This window comes from Petaurus breviceps, unplaced genomic scaffold, assembly GCF_028583685.1.
Source record: "Petaurus breviceps papuanus isolate PSGF00001 unplaced genomic scaffold, PetGlider_PUasm1.0 175, whole genome shotgun sequence".
Classification (NCBI taxonomy): domain Eukaryota; kingdom Metazoa; phylum Chordata; class Mammalia; order Diprotodontia; family Petauridae; genus Petaurus; species Petaurus breviceps.
In genome coordinates, this window is record NW_027185764.1 from 42451239 (window position 1) to 42458103 (window position 6865).

Sequence of the window (6865 nt, forward strand, 5' to 3'; positions counted from 1 at the left end):
AAATTTGCATCACCAGCTCCTCCCTTTTCAGCCCTCTCTTTTCATGTCAACTAGTCCATCTCACAAGTGGGATTAACAAGCTCTGGGTTTTAACACCAAAAACCAAGCCAATACAGGGGGATATTTATATTCCATTACTATTACACTCCCTTGTCACCCACCCTTACTGGGAAGATAAGCAGTTCAGTATAGGTTGTACATGTGTGTCTAAAGCAAAACAATAACTTTGTAGATATATTGTAAAAGACTGACTATATTTCCCTCCCTCCAATCCTACCTCCCACTTGTTCTATTCTCTATTTTGATTCCGTCCCTTTTCAAAAGTGGTGCTTCCAACTTCCCTCCCCTCCCCAGCCTGCCCTCCTTCCATCATCCCTCCTCTCCTCTCCTCCCCCCCCCACTCTCCTGAAGGGTGAGATACCCTATTTAGTGTGTATTTCATTCCCTCTTCAAGCCAAATTCAATGGGAATAAGGTTGACCCATTCCCTTTTGCCTTCCTATTCTTCCCCCCCATTGTAATCATTTTCCCTTGCCTCTTCTATATGAGATAGTTTACCCCATTTTGTCTCTCCCCATATCCTCCCATTATATTCCTCTCTCACCTCTTAATTTCACCTTTTAAGTATCATCCCTTCCTGTTAAATTGATACTGTGCCCTCTATTTATGTATACCTGTAAACATGTATACACACATTCACATATGTATTCATATGCCCATATACCCTCATATATATATATACATATATATTTTTCCCCTTCAACTACTGAGAAAAGTTTCATAAGTTACATTTATATATTTCCATGTAGGAATGTTAATAGTTCAACTTTGACAAGTTCCTTATTTCTTTTCCCTGTTTACCTTCTCATGCTTCTCTTGCTTCTTGTATCTGAATGACAAATTTTCTATTCAACTCTGGTTTTTTCAGCAAGAATACTTGAAAGTCTTCTATTCCACTGAATGATCATATTTTCCCCTGAAACATGATACTCAGTTTTTCTGTGTAGGTGACTCTTGGTTTTAATCCCAGCTCCTTTGACCTTTGGAATATCACATTCCAAGCCCTTTGATCCCTCAGTATAGAAATTGCCAAATACTGGGTTATCCTGATTGTGTTTCCACAATATTCAAATTGTTTCTTCCTGGCTGCTTGTAATATTCTCTCCTTAATCTGGGAATTCTGGAACCTGGCTATAATATTCCTAGGAGTTTTCTTTTTGGGATCTTTTTCAGGAGGTGATTGGTGGATTTTTTCAACCTTTATTTTGCCCCCTGGTTCTAAAACATCAGGGCAGTTTTCTTTGAGAACTTCCTGGAGGATGATTTCTAGGGTATTTTTTTGATCATGGCTTTCAGAGAGTCCAATAATTTTTAAATTATCTCTCCTGGATCTATTTTCCAGGTCAGTGGTTTTTCCCATGAGATATTTCACATTGCCTTGCATTCTTTCATTCGTTTGGATCTGTTTAACAGCATCTTGATTTCTCATATAGTCATTAGCTTCCATTTGCTACAATCTAATTCTGAAGCAATGATTCTCCTCATTGAGCTTTTGAGATGCTTTTTCCATCTGGCAAATTCAGCTTTTTAAGGCATTCTTTTGCTTATTGCCCTTTTGAGCCTCTTTTGTCATTTGAGCCAGTCTATTTTTTAAGGTATGATTTTCCTCAGTTAGGCTGTTGACTCTCATTTTGTAATTTTCTTACATTGTTCTCATTTCTCTTCCCAATTTTTCCTCCACTTCTCTTATCTGATTCTTAAGGTCCTCTATGGCCTGCAACCAGTTCGTATTTTCCTTTGAGGCTTTTGGTGCAGGAGTTCTGAATTCACTGTCTTCCTCCTGTTCCATGCTTTGCTCCTTTTTGTCCCCAAAATAGGAGTCTAATGTTGGAATCTTCTGTCTTCTTTGTTTCCTTTGCCTGGTCATGTCACCTCTCAGTGACTTGACCCCTGGGCTTTTTGCCAAAGTAGGAATCTGCCACCAGACAGTGAAGTTTCATCCCAAATGCTGAGGTTTTCTCAGCTGCCAGAGGTATTAGATGGGTACCCTCTCTGAAGTCTCCACATGCTCTGGCAAGCTGGACACACACCCCAGTACCTCCACCCTAGACTGCAATCCAGATCCAAGCAGGTTAAAGCAAGAGCAATTACCCCTCAGACTGGTGCTTTGTCCCCCTACACTTTGCAGGCCAGGAGCTTAAGCTGCAACGTGGTGCTGGCTGGCTGTGCTGATGTCTCAGAGGCTTTTCACCCCAGGGGCAAAAGCCACACACTCCCCCTTACTGGTCCCAAACAGAATGCACTGACCTCTCACTTTGTCCTTCACATCTATGTGTTGATAAATCTGGAAATGGACACAGCTGCTGCTGATCTGGAGTCCTTCTCCAGCCTTCTTTTTAAAAAAAAATTTTAAATTATTTATTTTTAGTTTTCAACATTCACTTTCATAAGTTTTAAATTTCCTCCCCCTTCCTCCCTAAGACAACTTGCAATATAATATGGACTCTACACATACATTCCTATTAAACACGTGTTCACATGAGTCATGTTGCATAGAAGAATTATAATGAGTGGGAAAAACCATGAGAAAGAAAAAAACAAAACAAAAGAAAAAAGAAAATAGTGTGCTTCATTCTGCATTATGACTCCATAGTTCTTTCTCTGAATATGGTTAGCATTTTCTATCATATGTCCTTTGGAATTGTTTTACATCTTTGCTTTGCTGAGAAGGGCTAAGTCTATCAAAATCAGTCTTTACACACTGTGGTTATTACTGTGTACAATGTTCTCCTGGTTCTGCTCCCCTCACTACAACAGCAGTTCATATAAATCTTTTTCAGGTTTCTCTGAAGTCCACCTGTTCATCATTTCTTATAGCACAATAGTATTCCATTGTGTTCATATACCACAACTTGTTCAGTCATTCCTCATTTGATGGGCATCTCATCAATTTCTAGTTCTTGGACCCCACAAAGAGAGTTGATATAATTTTTTGTCCATATAGGTCCTTTTCCCATTTTTATGATCTTTTTGGAATGAAGCCCTAGAATTGATATTGCTGGGTCAAAAGGTATGCACATTTTTATAGCCCTTTGGAGATAATTCCAAATTGCTCTTCAGAAGGTATGGATCATGAATAGTGTTCCAACTTTTCTATGTCTTCTCCAACATTTATCATTTTCCTATTTTGCCATGTTAGTCAATCTGAGAGGTTCAATGTGGTACCTCCGAGTTGTTTTGATTTGCATCTCTCTAAGCAATAGTGATTTAGGGCATTTTTTTTCATATGATTATATATAGCTTTAATTTATCCCTCTGACAACTGCCTGTTCATATCTTTTGACCATTTATCAGTTGGGGAATGGGTTGCCTTCTTGTAAATTTGATTCAGTTCTCTCTAGATTTTAGAAATGAGGCTTTTATTAGAGACACTGGTTATAAAAATTCTTTCCCAGTTTTCTGCTTCCCTCCTAATTTTGGTTGCATTGTCTTTGTTTGTGCAAAATCTTTCCAATTTAAGGTAATCAAAATTATCCATTTAGCATTTTATAATGTCCTCTATCTCTTGTCATAAATTCCTCCATTCTCCATAAATCTGACAGATAAACTGTCCCCATTGTCTTTCAACAAGAGAGTGGTAATAGTTCTTTTTTTGTGTCTTATTTATTTTATTCTGAACTTCAGAAATAAAATAAACATGTCCATAACATAGTAGAATAGAAAAAAAGATTATTGTATATGAAACTGCAAATCTATTATGTACAACTGATTGTTCCTTTTTAATATATATTGTTATCATGTAATATTCTTTTTTCCCTTGTTTTCTCCCCTCATTCTTTCCCCAAAAAGATGACTACAATTAGACAAAATATTAGATCTATATACATACATATACACACATATATATGTAATTAAATATGTATGCATGAATATATGATGTAAAACCATTCTACACACATTTCTGTTGATCAATCTTTATCTGGATGCAGATAGCATCTTCCTTCATATGTCCTCTGTAGTTAATTTTGGTATTTTTAATAGTCAAAATGACTTATTCACTCAAAGTTGTTTTAAAAACAATATTGTTGTTAGTGTATAGAATGTTTTCTTGGTTCTGCTCATTTCACTCTTTATTATTTTATGCAAGTCTACGTATGGTCTTCTAACTTTCTAATTCCCCTCCTTGATTGCAGTCTTTTCTCTCTCCAATCCTCTAAACAACTTTTAAAAATTCTTTATTTTTAGTTTTTTTAATTTTATTTTTTAAAAATTTATTTATTTTGGGGCAGCCAGGTAGCACAGTGAGTAAGACCTGGGGGTTGAATCCAGGCTCAGACACTTAGCACCACACCCAGAAATAACTGGCCGCATAACCTTGAGCAAGTTACTTAACCCCGATTGCTTTAAAAAAAATTATTTATTTTTAGTTTTCAACATCCATTTCCACAAGATTTTGAGTTACAATTTTTTTCTCCCTGTCTTTCCCCTGCCCCCACCCCAAAATAGAAAACCTACTGAATACCCCTTCCCCCAATAAGTTCTCTCATATATCCTTTCCCATCTGCCCCCTAACTTTCTAGTAGGGCAAGATGACTTTCTATACCCCAGTACCTATATATCTTATTTCCCACTTGCATGTAAAATATATATTTTTAAACACTTGTTTTTAAAACTTTGAGTTCCAGATTTTTCCCTTCTTTCCTCCTCAGTTGCCCCCACTGGGAAGATAAGCAATTCAATATTTTCTATACATGTGTAGTTACCCAAATCACTTCCATAGTAGTTATATTGTGAAAGACTAACTATATTTTCCTCCATCCTATTCTGCCCCAACTTATTCTATTTTTTTCTTTGACCATATCCCTTTTCAAAAATGTTTGCTTCTAACTACCCTCTCCCCCAATCTACCCACCCTTCTAGCATCCCCCCTCTTTTCCCATTACCCCCTATTTTCTTGTAGGGTAAGATACCAAACTGAGTGTGTATGTTATTCCCTCCTTAAGCCAAATTCAATGAGAATAAGGTCATCCCATTCCCTTTCACCTTCCTGTTCTTCCCCTCCCTTGTAACAGTTTTCTCTTGACTCTTTTATATAAGATAATTTACCCTAATCTATCTCTCCCCTTCTCCTTCTCCTAATCAATTCCACTCTCTACTCTTAATTTTATTTTTGTATGTCATATCTTCATATTCAACTCATCCTGTGCCCTCTGTCTATGTATATATGAACATACATATGCCCACACTCACATATATATTTATATACACATACACCCTCACATACATACATATACATACATATATATTCCCTTCAACTTTTCTTACACTGAGAAAAGTCTTATGAGTTACAATGATCATTTTTTCCATGTAGGAATGTAAATAATTCCACTTTAATAAGTTCCTTATGATTTATTTTTCCTGTTTACCTTCTCATGCTTCTTTTCCTTCTTGAATTTGACAGACAAATTTTCTGGTCAGTTCTGGTTTTTTTCATCAAGAATGTTTGAAAATCCTCTATTTCATTGAATGACCATATTTTCCCCTGTAGCATTATACTCAGTTTTTCCAGGTGGGTGATTCTTGGTTTAATCCTAGCTCCTTGTAATGTAATACCAAGCAAAGGCAACTTCCCAGGTTCAAAATACCAGCATAGGTGCTCTCTATTTTATTCAGTAACAAACCCAGAACAGAGAAGATCAAAACATGACATCATTCCACATACAGCATTTACTAAGTGTGATTAAATAATCTCCAAGGCCTACCCCACCCCAGGACTTTCCAATCATTCAATCAATTACAAAGTCTCTGTTCCAAATACTTCTCCACCCCTAGGCTATACCTTAATTAAGTCCACCACAAAGCCCCTCTTCTCAAATGGAGATTAGTTTCCAAACATAAGTAAAATACATTCATTTGCTCAACCATAGAACACAAAAAGGTCAAAAGTTCCCCACCCCTGGATCACAATTGAATCTACCCCAGAGTTACATCAAGTTTAAACACAGCACTTAATACCCAAATGGAGGTCTTTTCTTCATCTTGACACGAGGCAAGTTCTCAGCAATCTTAGTTCCTGGGGAGACAAGGCTTAGCAAGGCCATAAGATACATTGCCAGTCCCTTCATGAATTTATCCTCTGTCTGTAGAACAGTCCTAGAACCCCTGAACACATTAGCAAAGCCCTCTCCCAGGATTTCTGTAAACATACAACAAGAAAATCCTTCTTCAGGGCTTCTGAACCAACAGAAAGGCTCCCAGACCCCTGCAACAACAGTACTGTCCCTCACCAGTGGACAGTATTCACTCTCAGTACTGTCCCTCACCAGTGGACAGTATTCACTCTCTGTCTGCAGGACAGTCTCAGGCCTTCTTAACCAAATGCCAGGTTCCAGGACTTCTTCAACAGGACAGTCTTTCACCAGTGGACAAATCTGGCAAAATAACATCAAAACAGACAGACAAAGTACCAGCAAAACAGCCATGTCTCCTCAGTCCTTGGCAGCTCAGGGGGCAGGTCTCAAAAGTCCAGGGCAATTCAAAGCGGCCACCAGCAATCTCTTAGTCTCTCCCTCTCCACGAGGTGCTGCTTCCAAAAAGAACTTCCGCCTCTCTCTTGTCTCTCCAAATCTACGTCACCAGCTCCTCCCAGTCAGGACTTTCTTTTCACATCAAAAAGTCCATCCCACAGGTGGGATTAACAAGCTCTGGGTTTTAATACAATCAATTTGAAAACCAAGCCAATACAGGGGAATCTTTAATTGCCATTACTATCACACTCCTTTGACCTCCGGAATATCATATCCCCAGTTCTTTGATCCCTTAATGTAGAAGCTGCTAGGTGTTGTCTTATCCTGATTGTGTTTCCA

The 6865-nt window shown here is 37.9% G+C and overlaps 1 long non-coding RNA gene across 1 annotated transcript; it reads left to right on the forward strand.

Annotated features, from left to right (window-relative positions):
* The first annotated feature begins 5940 nt into the window (after positions 1–5940).
* On the forward strand, positions 5941–6598 carry LOC138159105 (uncharacterized). Its single transcript, XR_011167805.1, has 2 exons — positions 5941–6068; positions 6478–6598. It is a non-coding gene; the product is annotated as an uncharacterized lncRNA (long non-coding RNA).
* The last annotated feature ends 267 nt before the right edge of the window (positions 6599–6865 follow it).